Source organism: Malaclemys terrapin, chromosome 6 (genome assembly GCF_027887155.1).
Source record: "Malaclemys terrapin pileata isolate rMalTer1 chromosome 6, rMalTer1.hap1, whole genome shotgun sequence".
In the NCBI taxonomy this organism is placed as follows: domain Eukaryota; kingdom Metazoa; phylum Chordata; order Testudines; family Emydidae; genus Malaclemys; species Malaclemys terrapin.
The window spans coordinates 85,754,132-85,779,754 of record NC_071510.1 but is presented as its reverse complement, the minus strand read 5'-3'; the positions used below and the strand labels follow the sequence as shown (position 1 = coordinate 85,779,754).

The 25,623-nt window shown below is 47.3% G+C and overlaps 1 protein-coding gene and 1 long non-coding RNA gene across 3 annotated transcripts in view; one reads left to right on the top strand and one right to left on the bottom strand.

Moving 5' to 3' along the window:
• Positions 1-13,150, bottom strand: part of TMEM171 (transmembrane protein 171) — a 36,006-nt gene extending 22,856 nt beyond the window's left edge. Inside the window, exon 1 of one of the 2 annotated variants that reach the window (XM_054033093.1) lies at positions 13,106-13,150. The gene's annotated coding sequence lies outside the window, so the exon portion shown is untranslated. Of the gene's footprint in view, positions 1-12,468; positions 12,724-13,105 lie in introns of those variants that run through there. The other variant, XM_054033092.1, reaches the window with a different exon arrangement.
• Positions 11,995-25,623, top strand: part of LOC128839811 (uncharacterized) — a 56,156-nt gene continuing 42,527 nt past the window's right edge. The window contains exon 1 of the long non-coding RNA XR_008445529.1: positions 11,995-12,143. This is a non-coding gene — a long non-coding RNA (uncharacterized LOC128839811). The remainder of the gene's footprint in view (positions 12,144-25,623) is intronic.

The following is a 25,623-nucleotide window of genomic DNA, read 5'->3' as shown; positions in this document are numbered from 1 at the left end:
CAATAAAATAATACTTTATTTTCTATTTTGTGTGGAAAAAAATAGATAGAAATGAATAAAGTGAAGTTAGGACAAAAGGAAATAATTTGAAATGAAAAAAAAATTCTAATTTAGAACCTCTTAAAGAGCCCATACATTTGTTTTGACTACTCCTACACAGTGCCTCCTTCTCCTGCACTAATCTTACTGTTACATGATTAAGTTGAAACACACACACATTTTAAAAGGTAGTTTGTACATACTTTCTTAATTGTTTCAGAACCACAAAAGAAGGAACATTCAGAACAGTCTGTTGTGGCTTTGAAGATCAAAGAACTAGATTCTATGCTGCAAAATCCAAAGGAGGACTAATTTCACTTATGCTACCACCAAACTTTAATGGTAAAAACATTGCATGATTAAGCTCTACTACTTAAGAGTCCCACCAAAAGAGTATTTAAAAAAGAATTATGCCCATAGCTGACTGTGTGCCTGACAGCATTTCCATCAGATCAGATGCCACCCGCTCCATGTGTATGCATAAACGTTTGCTCTCAACATTCTCCTTTGGCTTGAGAGCAAGCATGAACATTTTCAGGCCAAAAACTGTTAAGACAAAATTGGTAGGGTGGGATGGAGGTAGTTGGGTAACAGGGGAAAGCAGGCTGGATAAAAATCAATGATTTAAACAAAACAAAAACAAAATCAGATTTTTTTAATTTAAATCAGATTTTTGAGGGGAAAAATTTATCTAAAGATAGTTTGAATTAAGATATATCTTTGAGCTATAATATCTCATCATGGAATAGGGATTACAAATTCTACAGTATGAGACAATATAGTCATGTAATGTTTAAGAAAAGTTTTGTAAATGAGTTCCAATAGTTCATGGATTAGGGACCCAATCTTATGGGGTTCCAGGGGCTTCTGTATAGATTATTTAGGTTAATCTTTCTATCTACCCAATGGGACTCAGTGCTCAGTCTAGAAGATACCATCAGAGATGCTTAGTTTTGCAGTTCTCAAACTGTGGATTTGTGTCTCCAGAGATAACATGCTTGTTAACAGCAAAAATGTTTTAAAATAAATAAATATATAGCTGGAAATGTATCCAAGATGAGAAGAAATTATTTAGAAGAGAGTCCCAAGATAATAACATATGGTTGCAGTGCTCATGTGATGCACCTCTTAGCCAAAGACTTCAGTGTTCCAGAAATAAAGGCTAATGTTGTTGAAATTGCAAAATACTTCCGTAACAACCACTTTGCAGTGGCTGCTCTCACAAAAGTGGGAGGAACCAAGCTAACTCTCCCACAAGACATGTGATGGAACTCACTAGTGGACTGTTTTGAGCACTATATAAAGAACTGTCCTAATCTGATGACAGTTTGTGAACAAAATAGTGAAAAAATAGATGGCACGGTCACAGCCAAAGTTCTCAACATTGGGCTTAAGGGAAATGTTGAACACATGCTGAGTACTGTGAAGCCTATTTCTGTAGCCTTGAACAAAATGCAGGGAAATAGCTGTTTTATTGCTGACCCTGTTGAAATTCGGAAGGAACTGAGTGAGATCTCTTAATATAGCATGGCAAGAAAATCCTCCAAATATTAATGATTAATCTGTTGAATTGGAGAGCTTTATTAAGTCACTGGGAGGTGAACTATCTGCTTCAATTACCTTCGGTAAATGAAATAACCAAACAATCATTCATTTTCTGATATAGCTGTAAAACTAATCTGAAAAGTTTTCAAAATAAATCACTTTAAAAATGTATAGTGTATACCTTCTAAAATGAAACCCACATCTCTCTCTGAGTTGTGAAGAATATGTATTAAGGTTATAACAACCAACAAGAATGCACTTTTATATAGAAATCCATGATTAAATCTAGTCTTCCTGACTAGTGATGTAAATCATGATAAGATGATGTTATGATTAGAACCCTGCTAGAATTTCACTTGCCTATGCAGCATCCCCTACACACCAAATACACACACACTGTTCCCTTTAATAGCTATTTGCGTGTGGTTATCACCACAATAAACAGAGTCACTGAACACTGACTCCTGTCCTGTGGCAGGGGTGTTAATCCTGACCCATGTCAGTTAACTGGGGACAGGAAATAGAGACCAGTCTCTTAACCTCACTCCTGCATGTCACACTCAGATTACAACTTTCCTCATTAGTGCCAACCCCATGCATTCAAAGATCATGAGTCACAGCCCAAATCAACATTTTAAAAAAGAATAAACTGTGCTACTTTTTATTTTCCTTGTGGTTTTTGAACCTGTAAAGTTAACAGTCTCAAGCTTTTCTCCATGACCATAAGGGCTAGAAATTTACTTCCTCCTCCCCCGTCATGAAAGCTGAGATTCTCATTAAACCATATGATTTTGGGAGCTGGGACTTTAAAAACAAAAACAAAAACTATCTCACCAATTGACAATACTGCTGTCCCCGTTAGCTAATACTTCCCAAGTTAGGGGATCAGCACAGGCACAAAAATCTATGCATGCAGACCCAACTGCAGTATTAGTGCTTTAGAGTTTGTGCAGTACTTTGAAAATGTGAAGTGCTATATAAATGCAAAATGTAATATGATATTATTTATTAGTAATTGTGATCAGAATTGGCACCTCTAATTATTTAAAAATAAATCAATCAAGATTTAAAAAAGATATTGCTTTTTGTCTGCCTCCGGAGTTTTTAAACCTTTAAATTGCCTGCCCCCAATTTGTGTTTGATTATTCCAGGTTCAAAATTTAACATTAAAAACGCACACAGCGTGAGCCTTCCACTAGGGTAGGGTTACCATCCGTCCGTATTTCCCCGGACATGTCCGGCATTTGCGTCTCTAAATAGCCGTCCAGGAGGAATTGGTAACAAGGTTAAAATGTCCGGGGTTTTTTTCTCCCTCGCCTCTCTCCCTCCCTTCCATGCAGAGTGCAGCTGCTGATTGGGCGGCTTGGCCCATTGAACCGCTCCCATTGGCCTCCAGCAGCCAGAGCCCTCCCCTGCTCCCCCCCCCCCCTGTCTGCAGCCCTGTGTAACACACAAACCGACCCACCGGGCAGCGTGTTTTGCAAACACGTGGAGCCAGAATGGTAAGGGGAGTCGGGGGGGGGGGGCAGTCAGGGAGCGGGGGAGTGTTGGATGGGTCCCCGGCCTCCACCTGCCACCCCCCCTCCACGGGTTCCCCCCCCCTCCCTGCCTGCCTCTCCCTTCCCTGCTTGTATTACCAGAGCCAGCAGCAACTGCTGTCTGCTGCCCCCGGGTCCTAGCATCCCCCATCCACTAATGGGAAGACAGGCTGCCCTTACCCTGCCCTTCCACCCTAGCCCCGAGCCTCTCCAACGCCCCAAACCCCTCAATGCCAGCCCTCATCCCCCCACACCCTAATCCTCTGCTCCATCCCTGAGCCCCCTCCTGCATCATGAACCCCTCTTCCTCAGACTCACAGCCCTCACCCCTGCATCCCCTCCTATCCCCAAAGTCCCTCCCAAACCCCCTCCCCCCTTCCCACACACCCCCTCCTGCCCTCAAACTCCCTCCCAAAGCCTGCACCCCCTCCCTTTGCACCACCTCCTACCCCCAAACTCCATCCCAGAGCCTGCACCCCCACCCTCTCCTGCACACCCACCCCCTGCCCCAGCCCGGAGCCTGCACCAAGCACCCAAACTCTATCCCAGAACCTGCACCCTGCACCCCTCCTGCACCCTAATCCCCAGCCCAGGACCTGCACCCCAGACCTCCAACCCCCCTCCCAGAGCCTTAGGCAGGTGGGGGTGGGTGGGTTCCGGGCACTACCAAAATTTCTACAACCCTGCCACCCATGCGAGTGGATAAGGGTCGGGGCAGTCAGGGGACAGGTAGGATCCTAGGGGGGGCAATTAGGGTGTGGGGGTTCTCAGCAGGGGGCAGTCAGGGGACAAGAAGCAGGGGGGGGTTGGGATTCTGAGGGGGGCAGTCAGGGGGTGGGAAGTGGGAGGGAGTGGATGGGGCGTGGCAGAGGCGGGGCTAGGGAGGGGCTCCTCCCCCCCCCCAGTGTCCTCTTTGATTGTGGAAATATGGTAACCCTACACTAGGGGAAACTCCTTTTATCCTAGCCAGCCACTCTCTCCATACTCCTTCCTTATCATTGTTCTATTTTCCTCCCTACCACAGCGAGTTTCCTGTCCCACTCAGAGGTGGATTAAACTTTTGTGGGGCCCTGGGCCAGAACAAGTGGGGGGCCCTCTCCACCCCTTCTGCCTGAAGTCATCCCCCCACACTCCTGCTGGGGGCACCCATTTTTCTAGAGTCCCTCAATTGGCCAGGGACCCTGGGCACGGACCCTGTTGGCCTGGTGGCTAATCCCCGCACTGGTCCCACTCTCATTCTGCTTCTGTAATCTCCCATAGGTCTCACCTGACCTCTGTGTTTCCCCTCCTTTTCCTCTCAATTTCCCTCTCTACTCCCATACTTTAACCATAGAGGTCTAGGTATCCATCTTCCCTGAGAAAAGCATGTTGAGCCCAATAAAAATCAAAGGGAGATGGCAGTCATCTTTACTGGAGATTAGCCTCATTTCCATATGTGAAGACTATAGGGAAATCAAGCCATTTTGACTGAGTGCCATCTGAAACGTCAGTCACCTTCTTCCTCCTGGTGCCTGAGCCCAGCAGGGGCATTGAGAGCACAAGAGTGACAGCTTGCTCTCAGTTCCAGAGCCAGGTCCTACCCTGCTCTGCAGAGCTAGGAACTGCAGCTGCAGAGGAAGATTGGCTTCACCCTGGGTCCAGGCAGCATGGAAAGTGTCTGACTCAAATGCAGCAGAGACAAGAGCTAGACTGTGGGGAGGGAAGAAAGAGTAGATTGAGACAAAGGGCCAGACAGGTGGGACAGGCTGGGAAAAGAGATTGGGACTGGGAGCCAAGGAGGGAAATGATTGGTTAGGGGGACAGGGGGAGATGGAGATTGAAGGAGGAGCTGGGGAGACTGGGACTAGCTGGGCAAAGAATATAGGACTAGCAATCAGTGGAGAGGAGGGGGCCAGATCTGACAAGGTCCAGGAGCTGGTGTGCAGGGAGAGAACTGGGACAAGGATCTGGCAGGGGGGAGGAGGTAGACTGACTGAGATTGGATGAAGAGCCTGGGAAGGAAGGGGAGAAAGTGGCAGACAAATGGAAGTCAGTATGGGGCAAGGGAAGACAGATCAGGGACTGGCTGGACAAGAGCCAGAGGAGGGAGGGAACTGGTTGGGCTAGGAGACTGGGAGTGCAGGTGGGACACAGATTGAACAAAGGAACTGGGAGTGGTGTGTGACAGATGCAATTCTATGTAAATAGGCAATACATAAAGATTATTGTGTTAACTTTAGAATATATGTCTCTTTATGGGCAGGTTCCTGATTGTATTCAGGGCCAAATGGGTCAGATAAGGGGTGCTTCCTGCAGGAAGTAAAGACAACAGCAGATCCTCAACGCAATGCAAATCCCCAATACTGCAACAATGCAGGTAAAGTACCTTTTGAAGTTTCACAGCACCACGCCAGGGTGAAGTGCATATACTGGTTCAACCTGGTTCTAGAGGCCTAAATACAAAGTACTGTTTTAAGGGACGGCTCTAACCTAGGGAGAGACTGGTACACAGATGCCATCTGGAAACAGACAGGCATGAAGCTGTGTCCAACAGAATCAGGCCCTGTGAGAGGGCTCGAAGTAGTTCAGAACCTACCAGAGTCTCCACATGAAAGATGGGTGACTGCCTGGTAAGCCAGGCATGCATGTTAGCTGGTTATTGTTTTAAGATGTGTTTTCTTTGTAATATTTTTATTTCTAAATAAATAGTACGTTGGTTAAATGAGAGCTGGCTGATCACTGGCTACCCCTATCATTGCCTCAGAGAGTACAACCGCAGGTGCTAAACTGAATTCAGACCTGCTCTGGTGATCACAGTGAATTGAAAGAACTGGCAGCTTAAGACCCTGGGCTAGAGGGAAAGCATTAAGGCATCCCACCCTGAGAAAGGTGATGGCTATTGGCCCTAAGTGGGGCACCCTCATGGAGACCAGGAGGGAGTGAGAGGTGCAGTTAATTCAAGAACTGTGACGTGGTGAATTGTGACAGGCTGGGCCTGGGATGAGAAGCCCGAGGAATGGAGACTGGGACTGGAACAAAGAGCCAGTGAAAGGACATGGATAGATTGCTGGCGATGAGGCAGAAGTGTCTGTGCCCACTACAGCACACTCCTCTCCAACATCTGAAATGGAACCCAAGATTCCTGAGTCTCGCCATTCCTCTGCTGTTAGTAAAACCTGTGAAACACACTGGCAAAGTGTCCCACCCACTGCTAGTGCTGGTCCACCTAGAGAGGATGACAACTTATTACTGCTAGCAGTGATTCCATTAGCTCAAGTGGCAGAGGTCTGTGCAGTGGATCTAAAGGTTCCAACCCTGCTGATGTACCATGGAGGTGTTAATAGGAAACCACACGATAGAGAGGCAACATGTTTTTTCAATTTGCTTTTTTGAAAAAAAACTTAAGATATTACACACAAAAGCCCCACAAATTAAAAGAACATTATTAAAGTTGCGAAGTCAACACTTAAAAATTAGAAATACCAGAATTATGGTTGCCTGTGCAACCTTAATTCAGCTTCCTGGGGCGTATGCATTATGACACAGTCTTTAATTACATGATCACATATTTTTTTTCCACAGTGACCCCTGCCTCTCCATTGCTCAGAATGGGTAGTGTTCACTGAATGAGCAGTGATTCAATATTTTGTTTTATTCTCATTCAGCATGTGGCACTGCTTTGAAGACAGAATTATTAATTTTCTCATGGGCTTTCCTGTAGTACTCATCACTATATTACAGGGGCGGGCAAACTTTTTGGCCCGAGGACCACATCGAGCAATAGAAATTGTATGGCTAACCATGAATTCTCACAAAATTGGGATTGGGATGCAGGAGGGGGTGCGGGCTCTGGGGTGGGACTAGGGATGAGAGGTTTGGGGTGCAGGAGGGTGGTCCAGGCTGGGATCGAGGGGTTTGGCGAGTGGGAGGGGTAACTGTTCATTAAAGGAATGCAGAATAAAACTTTCAGAGTAAAGGTTTGGATGACAGATTACTGTCATGCCATAAGTGTTACTCAAATGAACAAATACAGAATATTCTCTCTGTCCAGATAATAGTATGACTGGGGGTAGAGGGACAAGAACATAGGAATTGCTATGATGGATCAGTCTTCTGGTCCATCTATTCCAATATTTTGTCTCTGACAGTGGCCAGCACCAGATGCTTCGGAGAAAGGTAGAAGAATCCTCATATTAGGCAGATGTGGGATAATCTGCGTGCCCCCCCCCCTATTTTGGGTTTGTTCCTAATCCCTAGTAATTAGATTAGTTTAAACCTTGAAGCATGACATTTGACATTTCTTCCAAAATTTGTATAAGTTAACAGTTTTAACTCTGGATATTCTTGTCAATGCAAGATGGATAACAAAAAAATCAGTGATTAAAAAAAAATATCAGATGTTTTTATTTAAATTAAATACAGTTTTTTTAATTAACCTATTTAAAAAGTTAAATTTGAAACTGACAAACTAATTTAAATTAAAAGACAGAAAATATTAAACAGTATGTTTGCTGTCAAGTTTTAAAGAAAGGCAAACAACTAGGGCTGTCAATTAATCGCAGTTAACTCATGTGATTAACTCAAAAGATTAATCGTGATTAATCACAGTTTTAATTGCACTGTTAATCAAGAGAATACCAATTGAAATGTATTAACTATTTTGAATGTTTTTCTACATTTTCATATAGATCTTATATTCTGTGTGTAACTGAAATCAAAGTGTACATTTTGATTACAAATATTTGCACTGTAAAAATGATAAACAGAAGAAATAGTATTTTTTCAATTCACCTAATACAAGTACTGTAGTGCAATCTCTTGGTCCTTAAAGTGCAACTTACAAATGTAGATGTTTTTGTTTTGTTAGATAGCTGCACTCAAAAACAAAACAAAGTCACCTCAGTCCTACTTCTTGTTCAGCGAATCACTAAGACTAAGAAATTTGTTTACATTTACAGGAGATAATGCTGTCCTCTTCTTATTTACAATGTCACCAGAAAGTGAGAACAGGCGTTCGCATGGCACTTTTGTAGCCAGCATTGCAAGGTATTTACGTGCCAGATATGCTAAACATTCGTATGCCCCTTCATGTTTCAGCCACCATTCCAGAGGACATGCTTCCATGTTTGATAACGCTTGTTAAAAAAATGTATTAATTAAATTTGTGACTGAACTTCTTGGGGAAGAATTGTATGTCCCCTGCTCTGTTTTACCCACATTCTGCCATATAGTTCATGTCATCGCAGTCTCAGATGATGACCCAGCACATGTTGTTCTTCATTTTAAGAACACTTTCACTGCAAATCTGACAAAACGCAAAGAAAGTACCAATGTGAGTGTGATGGTGCTGCCCGTGGGAGCCAGCTGAGGTTACTCAATTAGGGTGAACTGCAAACAAAACGGGGCAGACAAACCCTAAAAGCTGGTGGATAGTCCAATACTTAGATTTACCAAGCCAGCACAAAACAACTTCTATATTATCATATATGTTACTCAGAAGTCCAAGCAATGCAGTTCCCTTAAAGTGCCCAGCCTCAGGCCTCCATCCAGACACACATGTCAAACATATGATGATAATTACTGAAAATCTTATCATATAAAAGAAAAGATTCCTCCAATCCCAAAGGATCAGCCACATACCCACGTCCAATTATAACTTAGATCTTACCCAAAATACACGCTTATAGCCAATTTTTATTAACTTAGCTAAAGTTTATTAAAAAAAGAAAAGAGAGAGAGTGCTGGTTAAAAGATCAATATACATACAGACTTGAACTTAATTCTTGAGGTTCAGATACATAGCAGAGATGAGTTTGTGGTTCCAAAAGTCCTTTTAGAAATAGTCCATAGGTTATAATCCAATGTCCATATTCAGGGTGACTCCAGTCAGTGACTGGGGATCTCAATCCTTATGGCTTAAGGTTTCCCCCTCTTGAAACCCAAAGCAGATCTGAGATGAAGAAGGATCGTGTCCCAGGGTTCTTATACCTTTCCTGCAGCCTTTTGGCCTGAGAAAACAATAGGCTTAACAACTTCCCTTCTCCCAAACATGGCAATTAGCACAGGATAATTTATCCATCAAACAATTCAAATACACGTTACCACAACCTTCAAAGAGACATATAGACAATAATATTATTTCACTTAACTGTCTTCCTAAATGTTAATACTTCTTTTTTGATCTTTGAATTAAAGCTATAGCAATAGACAAGACTTGTTTGCTTACATCACAAGACCTGAGCAAACACCTACCCTTCTACCGCTAACAATGCAGACTTGCATTTCAAAGCTCTAGTCATTTACATATCTTTCTAACCAGTCTCTAAAGTTCAGCCATGGGTCAGGTCAGTCTGTGAGTTAATTAACTCTTTCTGGCCCTGTCACCTTTCAATGAGATATTATATTACACTCATAATGTTACAGTGAGATTTGTAAAGATAGCTACAGCACTCGACCCAAGATTTAAGAATCTGAAGTGCCTTCCAAAATCAGAGAGGGACAAGGTAGGGAGCATGCTTTCAGAAGTCTTAAACGAGCAACACTCCAATGCAGAAACTACAGAACCCGAACCACCAAAAAAGAAAATAAACCTTCTGCTGGTGGCATGTGACTCAGATGATGAAAATGAACATGTGTTGGTCCGCACTGCTTTGGATGATTTTCGAGCAGAACCAATCATCAGCATGGACACATGTCCCCTGGAATGGTGGTTGAAGCATGAAGGGACATATGAATCTTTAGTGCATCTGGCACGTAAATATCTTACGCTACAACAGTATCATGAGAATACCTGTTCTCACTTTCAGTTGACGTAAACAAGAAGAGGGCAATATTATCTCCTGCAAATGTAAACAATCTTGTTTGTCTGAGTGACTGGCTGAACAAGAAGTAGGAGTGATTGGACTTGCAAGCTCTAAAATTTTACATTGTTCTATTTTTGAATGCAGTTATTTTGTACATAATTCTATATTTGTAAGTTCAACTTTTATGAGATATTGCACTACAGTACTTGTATTAGGTGAATTGAAAAATACTATTTCTTTTGTCTTTTGACAGTGCAAACACTTGTAATCAAAAATAAATATAAAGTGAGCACTGTACACTTTATATTCTGTGTTGTAATTGAAACCAATATATTTGAAAATGTAGAAAACATCCAAAAATATTTAAATAAATGGTATTCTATTTTTTTTAATGGCACGATTAATTTTTTTAAATTACTTGACAGCCCTACAAACAACTGATCCGGTTTACCAGCTAAGCACCTGGAACCAGAATTTGTTAAAAGTGTTAAATTGCATTTTTACAGCAGTAATCTCTTTTGCAGGAGCAGAGAGAACATTTTATTTATCTCAGTTTATTCAAGTAGTTCAATTCAATGACAAGTTCATTCCAAGTTAAGAAACCAATTGGGAGTTGAAAAGAAAAAAAAAAAAAAAAGGAGGAAAGGTGTGAGAAGATGAAATCCTCTAGTTCTAAAATCTTGAATTACATGATGACCAAAACCAATCAGTTCAAATATTTAATAATGGCCTTTTCAATCTAGCAGAGAAAGGCATAACAATCCAATGGCTGGAAGTTGAAGCTAGGGAAATTCAGACCATTGAAACAATTTGGCAAATATTGTGATGGATTTGCCTTCACTGACAATTTGAAAATCAAGATTGGATGCTTTTCTGAGATATATGTTCTCGGAATTATTCTGGGGAAGTTCTATGGCTTGCGTTATACAGAAGGTCAGACTAGATCAGTGGTTCTCAAACTTTTGTACTGGTGACCCCTTTCACATAGCAAGCATCTGAGTGCAATCCCCCTGCCTTATAAATTAAAAAATACTTTTTTATATATTTAACACCATTATAAATGCTGGAGGCAAAGCGGGGTTTGGGGTGGAGGCTGACAGCTCATGACCCCCCATGTAATAACCTCGCAACCCCCTGAGGGGTCCCACCCCCCAGTTTGAGAACCCCTGGACTAGACGATCATAATGGTCCCTTCTGGCACTGGGGAAGCCCGCGGGGGCAAGTGATGGGGGGGAGCCCGGGGACCGGAACCCTATAGCCAGACAGTCAGGCATGGGGGCTGGAGGATGCAGCATGGGCCAGGAGCAATGGGGACATCAGGGGGTAGCCTGGGGCTGGCTCCCACTGTTACACAGCTGGGGGCCAGAGCCTGAAGCCCAATGGCTGGAGCCAGGTGCCTGCCACCATGCAGCCGGGGAATGGAGCGTGCAGCTGAAACCATAGTTGCCAACTCCATGGGTGCTCCAGGGCTGGAGCACCTACAGAAAAAAAATAGTGGGTGCTCAGCATCCACCAGCCACTTGCTGATCAGCTGTTCGGCAGAGGGCGGGAGCTGCTGGGGAGGAGGGGCAGAAGGGGAGAGGAAGAGGTGGGGCCTTAAGGGAAGGGGCAGAGTGGGGGCTGAGCCTCGAGGTGGAAGAGCACCCCCCCCGCCCAGAAAAATGAACATTGGGGCCTGTGGCTGAAACCTGGGGCTGGAGGACCCAGTGGGGGCCAGGGGCAATGGGAGACTGGGGCTGGATCCCATGGCCAGAGACCGAAACCATGCAGCTGGAGCCCACTGCCATGTGGTTGAAGCCCAGAGATGGAGCCTGAAGCCCCACAGTCAAAGCCCAAGGACAGAACCAGAAGTCCCACAGTCAGAGCCCGGAAGCCCTGTGGTCAGAGCCCATAGCAGGAGCCCGCTGCATGCCCAGGGGCCCAATGAGAAGCCTGGGGCCAGAGCCCAATGCCTGCCACACCTGAGTGCAAGCCCAAGCCCTGCTGCCTCCAGGGTTTGTGGCTCCTGAGGGGGGCAGGGCCCAACCCCTGCCGGCGGCCCCAGGGGAGGGGCCGCTGCTTTGCCCCGCCCAATCCGCCGCAGGAAAAGCCCCTGGTGGAAGCAGGCTGCTGGGGCTGCTGCATTTGAGAAACGTCGGCCTAGGCTAACCCGCAAAGCTCCGCACACAGCGTAGAAGGCAGGTTGCACGGAGGCTACACAGCCCTTCCCAACCTGCTAACGCCGCTTCACTGGCGCCAGGTAAAACCCCGATGGAGACAAGCCCCAAGCGCAGGGCCCCGAAGGAGCAGAACTTGGTTGGAAGAGGCGGCGTAGAAAGGAGACACTCAGCCTGTCCCCACCCCCAATGCAGCCGGGGGAGGGGGAAGGTTTGCTCAGGCTGAGCCCCGCCCTCGGGGGGAACGGACCCTGCTCCCCGCCGTTTCTAATTCACCCATCCCCGCCGGCTCCAGCCGCCCCCAGTCTCGGCAGCGCCGGATCCCGGGGCTCCCGCTGCTCTGGGGTTGTGTGATCCGCCCGCTTCCCGGCCCTGGCACAGCCCGCGGGGGGCGGCGGCGGCTCTTACCTGCGGAGACGGCGGTGTGGCAGCGCGCCGGGCTCATGCTGGCCGGCCCGGCGGCGGGAGCCGCTATTTAAGCAACTGAGGCAGCGCCCAGGGAGCGATGGGCGGCGCCGGCTGCGGGCTCGGGGCCAGGCGGCGCTGACGTGCCTGGGCCGGCTCTGGCTGGCACCTTCTGCGACCTTGAGCGCAGCGTGCTGTGCCCGGGCGCCAACCCCCGCCCCGCGTCTCCTCGCGGCCCGAGAGAGGCGGCAGCCGCGGGACGTAGGGGAAGCGCAGACGGGCCGGGCCCAGCGGCTCCCAGGGCGGCCAGGTCACAGGGGTCGTGGCGGCACCAGCGCAGTGACTAGCCTAGCCACAGGCCGGCATGCAGGGACCCGAAATTCCCGGGGGCAGATTCCCTACACCCACCCCACAGGTGCAATGTAGAGCCGGACCGAGAGCCCCACCCCGCAACGGCAGGGCAAGAGTATGGACACTCCCATGGGAGTGAGTTAATAATACACACAGGGCAGTACAGCTGGAAGGGACCTGGATAAGTCCTCCAGTCCAACTCCCTGCGCTGGGTTAGGACCAACCAGTAAACCCAGACCAGCCTGTTTGCCTAATCTGCGCAGTGCTTTACAGCCTAAAGCCAAAGTACCTGTTCTCCGTGATTGTCTGAAGGGAAGGGGAGGCTGAGCTGAAGAGCTCTTCCTGGTTGCACTCCCTAAAACTGGTTAGAACACACTTCTAAGCAAACTATTTCTAGTCAGGGAAGATGGGAGATTTCCCAGCTGCGTAACTGAGGAGCAAACACACAGGGGTATTTTAAAGCCAGCTAGGAGAAAAATACAAAAGTGCCTGAAAATGGCTAGAGAGTAATTTATTATCAGCAGGAGGAGTAGCATAACCTACTATTGTACCCCACCCTTCTCATTATAAGACCCTGGTTTCAGTTCCTTATAATTGTGCCAGACTTTGACCATGTGGGCTGAAGTGTTTCCAGGCCAGGTGTTGGCTTCAGGCTGAGTTGTGGATTTTTTTTTTTTTTTTTTTTGAAAGCTAAAAGGGGTATTCAGCCATTTCCAAGAGTGAGGCTAGGGAAAAATATATTTAGGTTTAGCAGACTTTAATTCTTATTTTTTTTTTTTTTTGCAATTTTGATGATTAATATAAATTTTTAACTTTTTATTTTCACAGGTGTGGGAAACTAAGTGGAATAGGGTTGGGATTAGGGATAGGGCAGTGCTGACAATGGTGCTGCAGGGCTCTCTGCCCAGCCCTGGATGTCCTTCCTACACCTTGTGCTAGCAAGGATCAGGTGCCAAAGGGCTGGTGGCACTCGATCCTTGCTAGCACAAGGTGTAGGAAGGACATCCTGGCAGAACAGAAACTTCTGCAATGAGAAGGATGAGCCTGTCCCCAATCAGGAGCCATTCAGCAGCAGGGTGGCCTCCCCCACAGCCAAGAACTAGTTTCACTCCTTGCAGTTCTAGCCCAGGGATCTTCTGTCTACCTGGCCAGGACCATAGCCTTCCTTGCACCTGCAGGGATCCAGTGTCATTGGCCCCACAGGTGTGCAGGAAGTCCTCCGCAGCTCTGCTGTCATGGTCCTGCTGCCTCTCTCTCTTGCCAGAAGGGCTGCAGAGGGCTCTCTGATGCTGCAGTGACACTCAGTCCCTGTAGGTTTAAGGTATAGGGGCTGTTACTGATGGAGATTTTTTTTGTTGAGAGATTTTGGAATGTTGGCTGGAAAATGGATGTTTACAGACATCTACTAATTTATATCAAATCCTGCCAAGCCTAAATCTATTTTGTTCATGTTAAAAAATGCTGTTGACCTTTGTCTGGAAACGCACAGACTGACCAGTGTTTACTTAATGAACATCAATTCAATATTTGCAGAAACCGCCCTGCAAAGCAATTCTTAGACTTAAAATAAAATTATGAAACTACAGAGATACTCATTAACTGTGAGATACAGGCTTGGAAAGGAGCTTCTTAGAAATACAAGAGTGCTTATAAATAGTGAGAACAAAGTCCTGTTGAAAGAGAAGTTTGAAATTATTTGTATTGTGATAGTACGTAGACACCAGGGTGCCACTGTGCTAGGCATTGTATAAACATAAAAAGAGACAGCCCCAATCCCAGGATGTTATTCACCACCCATTTCTCAAACAAAATTTCAGAAGTTCAGACAAGAAATGCAAAATGACCCAATCAGCTTGATAAAGCAATTCTAGATTGATGGTCAATAGAAAAAGCCCTAATGTTTCCAACCGTAAACATGTACTAGGGCTATAATGGTACAATTACTGCATATGGTGAGATTCTGTACAAAGTTCATGATATCATAATACCACAAACCATGAATTTAGAAATGCTAAGAATAATTCATAGTGCCTGTATGGGTGTTAGAAAGTGCAACAGTTCTATTCTGGCCTGATATGAATGCTGCCATCAAAGAAAACCTATCCAAAGTGTGAAATCTGCAATACAGTTAGGAAAACAGGATTCAAAAGAAAAGTCTGAAACCACTTGAGATCCTCAATCAAAGGTTGGAGCAAATCTTTCTGAATTAAATTGGAAACTTTGTCTTTTAATAGTAGGCTACTACTCAAATTTCTTTGAAATAGAACTGGTGCAGAAAACATCAAGTAAAACTGTAGCAACATACTGTAAATTGCAGATCTATACTTGGTAATGCTAGAATATCAAAATATACTTCACTAGACTAACCAATTCAGAGATTCATGAGCAGGATAAAAACTTCAGTGTCAACATTCACCAATCTGTTTGAACCAAACATAATTAACCCTGAAGTAGTTACAAATGAGCTATGTGCCAGGAAGTTGGAACAGAAGAAATACTACAACAGGAATCAGAGTAGCAGCTGTGTTAGTCTGTATCCGCAAAAAGAACAGGAGTACTTGTGGCACCTTAGAGACTAACAGATTTATTAGAGCATAAGCTTTCGTGGACTACAGCAACTGAAGAAGTGGGCTGTAGTCCACGAAAGCTTATGCTCTAATAAATCTGTTAGTCTCTAAGGTGCCACAAGTACTCCTGTTCTTTTTATAACAGGAATGTGAAACCATTGCCCACAGTGCAAGTAGGAGAGAATGTTGGATTGCAAATATAGTGGCTGGCAACAAGCCAAGTTCACAGGGATACTGTACATTTGCACCAAGGCTATATTCCACAGCCACCCTTAAAAGTCAGTCCTGCGGGAGAAACTGAAAATATTTAAACAAAACCAACGAGGCTCTCTCCTTCTTCAAAACATCCTAAATGTTCATGCCCTGAAGGAAGTAATACGTGACCACCTCTTCTCTGACAATAAATTCCACCAGAAGAGCGAGCAAACAGATTCCTGGCAGATGATGATGATGTTGTAAACAGCTTTATTGGAGCCTTGCCATGTGACAGTGGTAAAGCCTTTTGCAACCCTGAGCTGTCATGTGAATGGGACCAGGAAATGATCAGCCTTTTACCAGTACTCCTATACACCTTTATTACATCTGGTTTGCTGCAGAATTTCGTTCCATAATTGAAGGCCTTTCATGTAGATCACTCTGGGTCCTGGCAATCACAAGTTGAAGTCTGGACTCGGTCAGATGAAGTTTCCCTGCTGAGGGAGCAAGTAGACTGGGGAGCAAAGAGACAGACATTTCCTGACTCAACATGACCCTAACTCTTTCAAGGCTTTCAAGAGGAACTCAAGGACCTCAAAATGGATATGAATTCAATTATTGGTCAGTGCAGAATGCAGAGCACTGTGTGTGATATTCATTACTCCTGAGGGAATTCTGTACCAAAAAAATTAAATATTTTGCGCCAAAAAAAATTCTGCACACAATATTTTAAAATTCTGCAAATTTTATTTGGTCAATAAATAAATGTGGAGGCTCCAGCATGGCAGTGGGGAGCAGAGGCCAATGGTTGCCCTGCAGCCCCACTGTACACAGACTCAGCATTGAGGCTGCACCCAAGCCTGAAACAGTGCATGGGCTGGGACTACCCAAGAAACGCCCCGGTGCCATGCCCCTCCATGCCAGGCACACCACGTGTGAGTGGGCAGGCTCAACCTGAGAGAATCCAAGTGTGGAGGGGGGTGGGGGGGAATCTAGGTGTCGGTGAGATGGTTCTGTGTGGGGCAGTCTGAGTGCAGGCTGCTTGGTGTGGGGTCCAGGGGGATCAGAGTTAGGTTGACGCAAGACCGTTTAAGTCAACCTAATTATGTCAGTGTCTACACTAGAATGCTGCTTCTGCCAAAGTAAGTCCCCCGCTACGCTGACATAACTCCACTTTTACCTCCAGCTATGAACCCCGCACCTGGCTGAATAGGGCAGGTTGTCAGCACCGGGGCAGAGGGGGCCCAGCTATGAGCCCACATCTGGCTGTTGTTAGCAGTTGTCAGCACTGGGGCAGCTGTCAGTGATAGGGGACAGATGTGAGCCCCACCGGGGCTGCTGGGCTGTAGCTGTCAGTATCCCACTTCAGTTGGTGGAAGTGCTCCTGGTGAGGATGTGCACCACTGACAGAAGGAGCAAGTGTGGATGTGAATCACTGCTTTAATTGCTGCAACGGCTGTACGTTGACTTAAGTTGACTTAATTTTGTAACAGATTGGTTAGCAGCTGTTCTCTCCCTAAGGAAGTAGCTGTTAGGAGCTCTATTTAAATAAAGACAGGATAGGTCTGCCTCCCAAACTGGGTTTCAGAACTTAAGAATGGCCCTACTGGGTCCGACCAAAGGTCCATCTATTCCAGTATCCTTTCTTCTGACAGTGGCCAGTGCCAGGTGCCCCAGAGAGAATGAACCGAACAGGTAATCATCAAGTGATCCATCCTCTGTCACTCATTCCCAGCTTCTGGCAAACAGGCTATAGCGGGCCACCATTCCTGCCCATCCTGGCTAATAGTCATTGATGGACCTATCCTCCATGAATTTATCTAGTGCCTTTTTTGAACCCTGTTATGGTCTTGGCCTTCATAACATCCTCTGACAAGGAGTTCCACAAGTTGACTGTGCACTGTGTGAAGAAATACTTTATTTGTTTTAAACCTGCTGCCTGTTAATTTCATTGGGTGACTCCTAGTTCTTGTGTTATGAGAAGTAGTAAACAACATTTCCTTATCTTTCTCTACACCAGTCATGATTTTATAGACCTCAATCGTATCTCCCCTTAGCCGTCTCTTTTCCAAGCTGAAAAGTCTCAGTCTTATTAATCTCTCCTCATATGGAAGCCATTCCATACTCCTAATGATTTTTGTTGCCCTTTTCCAATTCCAATATATCTTTTTGAGATGTGGTGACCACATCTGCACACAGTATTCAAGATATGGGTGTACCAGGGGTTCATATAGAGGCAACATGTTATTTTCTGTCTTATTAGCTATCCCTTTCTTAATTATTCCCAGCATTCTGTTAGCTTTTTTGACTGCCGCTGCACATTGACTGGATGTTTTCAGAGAACTATCCACAATGACTCCAAGATCTTTTTCTTGAGTGGTAACAGCTAATTTAGACCCCATCATTTTATATGTATAGTTGGGATTATGCTTTCCAATGTGCATCACTTTGCATTTATCAACATTAAATTTCATCTGCCATTTTGTTGCCCAGTCACCCAGTTTTGAGAGATCCTTTTGTAGCTCTTCACAGTCTGCCTGGGTCTTGTCTTTAGTAATTTTGTATCATCTTCAAATTTTGCCACCTCACTGTTTACCCTCGTAGCTACAACCAGCGAGGAGTGCTGAATAAAAATATGCACTGAGTTCTAAACTGCTCCCCTGCACATTTTCTGATACAGAAATGTTCCTTGGGCCCTACTAGAGCATTCTTTCATATGAGAAGGTGGATCTAATTTATTTAGTTTATAGACTATCTTAATGCAATCTGATACCCATTTCAAGAGTCTTTGGATTGAAATAGCCTGCCTTTTAGACTTGTCTCCAAACATTACAAATAGCCTAAATGACTTGTGGAAAGGCTTTGTACTTTGGAGATAGTAGGAGAGTGCTCTCAAGACATCCGGCATGTGAAGTGTGGTTTCTCCAGAAGTCAAATAAGGTGTGGGGAAGAACACTAGAAGGCATGTAGATTGATTCAAATGAAAGTTCAGACCACCCTGGGTAAGAACTTAAGAGTGAGGTTAGAGAATCAGAAGTGTGGGACTGGAAGGGACCTCAATAGGTCATCTAGTCCAATCCCCGGCACTCAAGGCAGGACTAAGTAATATCTAGACCATCCCTGACTGGTGTTTGTCTAACCTGTTATTAAAAACCTCCTGTTAAGGCTGATTCCCCATTCTGGCACTTTGAGTGCAGAAGGTGGGGGGCCCGCAAGGATTTTAAAAATTAATACTGGCCACTCCAGGCTGGTATTAAACTCCCAAGGTCACAGTTTCTCTCTGACAGTTTCTCTCTGACCTTGGATGGGTAGATGCTGCCATCACCCAAATGCAAAAAAACCCCTTGGGACCCAGGAAGGCTCACTTGGGAATTCCTTCCTGTGGGGTACCCTCAAGCCCTTTCACAGACCCCCTCTGGGGAAGAGCTGAGAAACTGGGGGAGGGAAGGGAAATTAGCTGTTGCCCCCAGCTAATTAAACAACATGTGCAGAAACCTCTTAGGACACCAAAAATCCAATCCTGTTCTTAAAAAAAGGTATATTTTATTAACCTCCCCCCAAAAAGGAAATACATATGGAAAAGATAGTTACTCACCTTTGTAACTGTTATTCTTTGAGATGTGTTGCTCGTATCCATTCCAATTAGGTGTGCGTGCGCCGAGTGCACGATCGTCGGAAGATTTTTACCCTAGCAACACTCGGTGGGTCAGCTGAGGCGCCCCCTGGAGTGGCGCCCTTATGGCGCCGGATATATGCCCCTGCCGACCCAGCACCCCCTCAGTTCCTTCTTGCTGGTTACTCCGACAGTGGGGAAGGAGGGTGGGTTTGGAATGGATATGAGCAACACATCTCTAAGAACAACAGTTAAAGGTGAATAACAGTCTTTTCTTCTTTGAGTGCTTGCTCATATCGATTCCAATTAGGTGACTCCCAAGCCTTACCTAAGTGGTGGGGTTGGAGTGAGATGTCGCGGAGTGAAGGACCGCTGAACCAAATGCCGCATCATCCCTGGACTGCTGCACTATTGCATAGTGGGAAGCGAAGGTATGCACGGATGACCAAGATCTCTTGTATGGGCACATGAGCCAGAAAGGTAGAAGATGAAGCTTGAGCCCGATAGAATGGGCAGTGAAGTGGGTAGTTGGGACACCAGCCAAGTTATAGCATGCACGGATGCATGATGTAATCCAAGACGAGATTCACTGTGAGGAGACTGGGAGGCCCTTCATCCGGTCTGCCACCGCTACGAACAACTGGGACATCTTCCTAAAAGGTTTTGTTCGTTCGATGTAAAAGATGAGAGCCCTACAAACATCTAGGGAACGTAGCTGTTGCTCTCGTCGCGAAGCGTGTGGCTTCGGAAAGACCGGGAGGAAGATGTCTTGGTTGACGTGGAAGGCAGATACCCCCTTAGGGAGGAAGGTGGGGTGTGGTCGCAGCTGTATCTTGTCCTTATGGAACACCGTATACGGCAGGTCCGATGTGAGGGCCCAAAGTTCCGACACTCGTCTCGCCGATGTGATAGCAATGAGGAAAGCGGTTTTCCAGGAAAGGTACAGAAGCGAGCGGGTGGCCATTGGCTCAAAGGGGGCACCCATGAGTCTAGATAGGAACAGATTGAGGTCCCACGTAGGGGCCAGATGATGAATTTGCGGGTACAGACGTTCCAAACCCTTGAACCTGCTGACCATGGGATTGGAGAAAACTGAGCACCCGTTTTCGCCAGGGTGGAAGGCTGAAATCGCTGCTAGGTGTACTCTGATGAATGAGAAAGCTAGGCCTTGCTGTTTCAGGGACCAGAGATACTCTAGGATGGTAGGTACTGGCACCTCCAGAGGGACAGTATTGCTCAGGGCACACCAGCAGGAGAAGCGCTTCCATTAGGCCAGTTATGTGGACCTAGTGGAGGGCTTTCTGCTACCCAAGAGTACTTGCTGCACTGAACTGGAGCAACGCAGCTCAGATTGAGTTAGCTATGCAGCATCCATGCTGTGAGATGGAGGGTCTGCAGGTCCGGATGACATAACCTGCCGTGTTCTTGAGTGATCAGATCCAGCCACAATGGTAGAGGAATTGGTTTGGTCACCCACAGATTGAGAAGTGTGGTGTACCAATGCTGTCTGGGCCACGCTGGAGCGATCAAGATTAAGCAGGCCTTGTATCTGCGTAACTTGAGAAGGACCTTTTGGACCAACGGGAACGGAGGAAGGCATAGAGCAGGTGGTCTTTCCACGGTATCAAGAAGGCGTCCGACAGGGAGCCCGGGGAGCGTCCCTGGAGAGAGCAGAACACCTGGCACTTCAGATTCTCGCGACAGGCAAAAAGGTCTATGTGGGGAAATCCCCACTTCCAGAAAACAAAATGGATAACGTCCGGACATATTAACTACTCGTGAGCCAGGAAGGACCTACTGAGGCGATCTGCCAAGGTGTTCTGGACTCCTGGGAGAAATGATGCCACTAGGTCGATTGAGTGGGCTATGCAAAATTCCCAGAGGTGTATGGCTTCCTGACAGAGGAGGGACGACCGCGCTCCGCCTTGCTTGTTGACGTAAAACATGGCCGTTGTGTTGTCTGTGAAGATTATGACACAACAGCCCTGAAGGTGTTTGCGCAATACCTGACATGCCAGGTGTACTGCTCTCAGTTCCCTGACGTTGATGTGCAGGTTTATTTCTTGTGCAGACCAAAGACCTCGTGTGCAAAGGTCCACGAGGTGAGCGCCCCAGCCCAGAGATGACACGTCCGTGGTCAGGACTAGAGAGGGCTGTGGGGCATGGAATGGCATTCCCGCACAAACAAAGCTGGGGTTTTGCCACCAACCCAGAGACAATAAGATCTCCGTCGGCACCATGAGTACTGTGTCCAAACTGTCTCGGCCTGGACAGTACACTGACGAGAGCCAGATCTGAAGTGGACGGAGGCGTAGTCTGGCATGTCTGGTCATGAAGGCGCACAAGGCCATGTGGCCCAGAAGACCGAGGCACGCGCGTGCTGTCAAAGTCGGGAAGTTTTGGAGGCCGTGAATAATGGTCATCGTGGACTAGAAGCGGACCTGCGGTAGGCACGCCCTGGCGAGATTAGAGTCCAGGATCGCCCCAATGAAGTCTGTTCTTTGGGTTGGCTCCAAAGTGGACTTTTCGGTGTTGAGCAGCAGGTCCAGTTGCCTGAACAAGCTCATGACGAACTGAACATGAGACTGCACCTGTAGTTCGGAACGACTGCGAATGAGCCAGTCGTCGAGGTACAGGATCCGATGTCAGCGGAGCAAGGCCGCTACAACAGCCATACACTTTGTGAAGACCCTTGGTGCTGCGGATAGGCCGAAGGGAAGAACGGTAAATTGGAAATGCTGCTAGTTGACCAAAAAGCAAAGGAATTGCCTGTGCGGCGGGTAAACTGCTATGTGGAAGTACGCGTCCTTCATGTCGAGGGCGGCGTACCAGTCTCCAGGATCCAGGGAAGGGATAATGGTCCCCAGGGAAACCATGCAGAACTTCAACTTTATCATTAATTTGTTGAGTTCGCGCAGGTCCAGGCAAGTCCGCCGCGTCTAAAGACGCCTGCAGGGATGTCCTTGCCACTTTCTTGCCCTCTTCTAGCAAGGCCCCAAACTCCTCCCTGGACTCCTGGGGAACCACTCCTTGAACTTCCCCATCGAGTTCCAGGTGTTATAATTATAACGGCTCAGGAGGGCCTGCTGGTTAGCTACCCTAAGCTGTAGTCCACCTGTTGAATAAATCTTGCGCCCGAATAAATCCAGGCACCTAGCATCCTTGGACTTAGGGGCGGGCGCTTGCTGGCAGTGTCTCTCTCCCCCTCGTACAACAAGGGAGCAAGGTTGGGGGTGAACATACAAATATTCATAGTCCTTAGAGGGCACCATGTATTTCCTCTCCACCCCTCTGGCCGTGGGAGGAATAGACGCTGGGGACTGCCAGATCGTGTTGGCATTCGCCTGGATGGTCCGAATAAAAGGTAAGGCTACACGTGTGGGGGCATCAGCCAATAAAATGTCCACCACCGGATCCTCAACTTCCACCACCTCCACCTGGAGGTTCATGTTCTGTGCCACCCTACATAGTAATTCCTGGTGTGCACAAAGATCTATAGGCAGTGGGGCCAGAGGAGGACGTGCTCGCCATGGCCTCGTTAGGCGAGGATGAGGACGACACCACCGGGACTAGCGGATCCTGAGGAAGGTCTGTTTGAAGAGGGTCCGGTTGCGCTAGGTCCACCATGCTAGGGGCATGGGCCTGATCTGATGGCAGGGCAGCCCCCTCCGAGGCTATCGGGGGAGGGCGGCTCACAGTAGCCTCAGGCACCTGATGCTACGAATGGGCAGAGTGAGAAGCACCTGAGGGGACACCTTTGGCTTGGTGGTATGCCCAAGGAGTCCAGAAGGACCATTGCGGGGGTCCCTGGTCAGGATCCTGTCCTTCATCTTGCCCCTGGCTAGCACCATCTGCATCTTGGCCCTGGACGTGGTAGCCACTCCCCGCTTGGGACAGCGTCGAATTTGGTCGTGAAGGCCAAGGCAGTGCTGAACGCATGTGCTGCAATGCACCATCCCGCGCCTGGGAGCTGGAGACCAGTGCCAGGGTCTTGAGTGGTACTGCAATCGGGATCGGGACTGACTGTCATAATGGGCTGGGAGGCCGATCTAGATCTCGACGAGGACCTATGGCCCGGACGGTGCCGGAATCGGCTGCGAGACGATCGGTGCCGGGACCAGTGGTGGGAGCTGGATCGGTACCGATCATACTAGAAGGGAGACCTTCATGAGGCGGAGCGGCGCCGCGAGTACGACTAGTGCCGAGATGGGGATCGGTGCCGGGACTGCGAGCGGTGCCGAGACCGGGACCATCGGCGGAATCGGGACCGCGACCTGGACTGGGACCGAGATTGGTGCTGAGCTGTCTCGCATGAAGGCGGGCTTCCCTATGGATGGAACAGTCCGCACTGGCGGTGCCAGAAGGTGAGACGGTCCAGTCAGCATGATCAAGTCGCGAGTGGTGGAGAAGGTCTCCGGAGTGGACGGCAGGCCGAGCTCAACCACGGTGTGCACCGGGGAGCTTGTGTGCACCGGACTCAACGGTGCTTGCGGCGCCGGAATTGACGGTGCTGGAGTTGGAGCCTTCGCGGGGCGGTCTGGCGCAGGCCGTTGCTCCAGTGGGGGCACAGGCGGCGCCTGCAACTGCACAGGAGCAGCAGGTGGTTTGTGCTGCTTCTTGGGCCGCAGAGACAGTGAGTGATGTCCTGTCTGTACTGGTGCTGGAGACAGCTGGTGCCAAGAGTCTTTGCTGGTGCTGGGTCGTTCCGGTGCCAGAGGCGCACTTTGTACCGACGGCATCTGGTCTGCGCACGGTGCCGAGGGCACCGGGCTAAGTGCCGCTTCCATTAGGAACTGTTTTTTTTTTGTCCGAGGCTTGAAAGCCTTACAAATGCGGCACTTATCTGGTTGATGGGATTCCCCCAGGCACTTCAAGCAGGAGTCGCGGGGGTCTCCTGTAGGCATCGGCTTGAGACAGGCTAAGCAAGGCTTGAAACCCAGAGACCTAGGCATCGGCCCTGGTACCAGGGAGGAGGGAAGGGGATAAACCCCGTTTCCTCCAAGTACTATCTACACTATCTACAAAACTTACTATTACACTGTAACTGTTAAAACTATTAAAACTACACTAAACTATCTACAGTACAATGAGTAAAGAGCTAGGGAGGTGGAGATCAGCTATGCCGCGCTCCACAGTTCCAACGACCGTCACGGGCAGTCAGAAAGAACGGAGGGGGCGCTGGGTTGGCAGGGGCATATATCCGGCGCCATAAGGGTGCCTCTCCAGGGGGCGCCTCAGCTGACCCACCGAGTGTTGCGAAGGTAAAAATCTTCCGATGACCGTGCACGCGGCGCGCACACACACACCTAACTGGAATTGATATGAGCAAGCACTCGAAGAAGAACTTAGGCTTTTTGCTAGATCTTTTAAAAAAAAAAAATTACAAAAACTAAGCATCAAGATAGCTCTCTTGAGGTTCAACTTAAAAGTTACAAGCAAAACAAAAGCATCTGGGGTTAGCACAGATAAGTCAACAAGCCTTACAGAAAATGAAAGAAATAAACCTAATCATGTCGATCTAAACATCCCCTGTCCCAATGAATCCTTCTAGGTATGGACGATGATTTTTTATACCTGGTCCAAACTTTACACAGCATTCCAGCTGTCCCATCTCTTCAGCCCAGAGAGACAAAGGGAAAGCTTTTCTCCCATTTTAAAAAGTTCTAGCCTTCCCATTGGCTCTTTTGGTCAGGACTTTTTAACTCTTTTCAGGTAAAGCAAGCAGAGAACAGCTGTCCTGGGACCAGTTTTGTTCAGTATCTTCATTAATGAGCTGGAGGATGGCGTGGATTGCACCATCAGCAAGTTTGCAGATGACACTAAACTGGGAGGAGTGGTAGATATGCTGGAGGGTAGGGATAGGATACAGAGGGACCTAGACAAATTAGAGGATTGGGCCAAAAGCAATCTGATGAATTTCAACAAGGACAAGTACAGAGTCCTGCACTTAGGATGGAAGAATCCCACCCAGTGCTACAGACTAGGGACCAAATGGCTAGGCAACAGTTCTGCAGAAAAGGATCTAGGGGTTATAGTGGATGAGAAGCTGGATATGAGTCAACAGTGTGCCCTTGTTGCCAAGAAGGCTAACAGCATTTTGGGCTGTATAAGTAGGGGCATTGCCAGCAGATCGAAGGATGTGATCATTCCCCTCTATTTGGGAATGATCACATTTGACATTGGTGAGGCCTTATCTGGAGTACTGTGTCCAGTTTTGGGCCCCACACTACAAGAAGGATTTGGAAAAATTGGAAAGAGTCCAGCGGAGGGTAACAAAAAATGATTAGGGGTCTGGAGCACATGACTTATGACGAGAGGCTGAGGGAACTGGGATTGTTTAGTCTGCAGAAGAGAAGAACGAGGGGGGATGTGATAGCTGCTTTCAACCAGGGCCGGCTTTAGGCCGATTCAGCCGATTCGGCTGAATTGGGC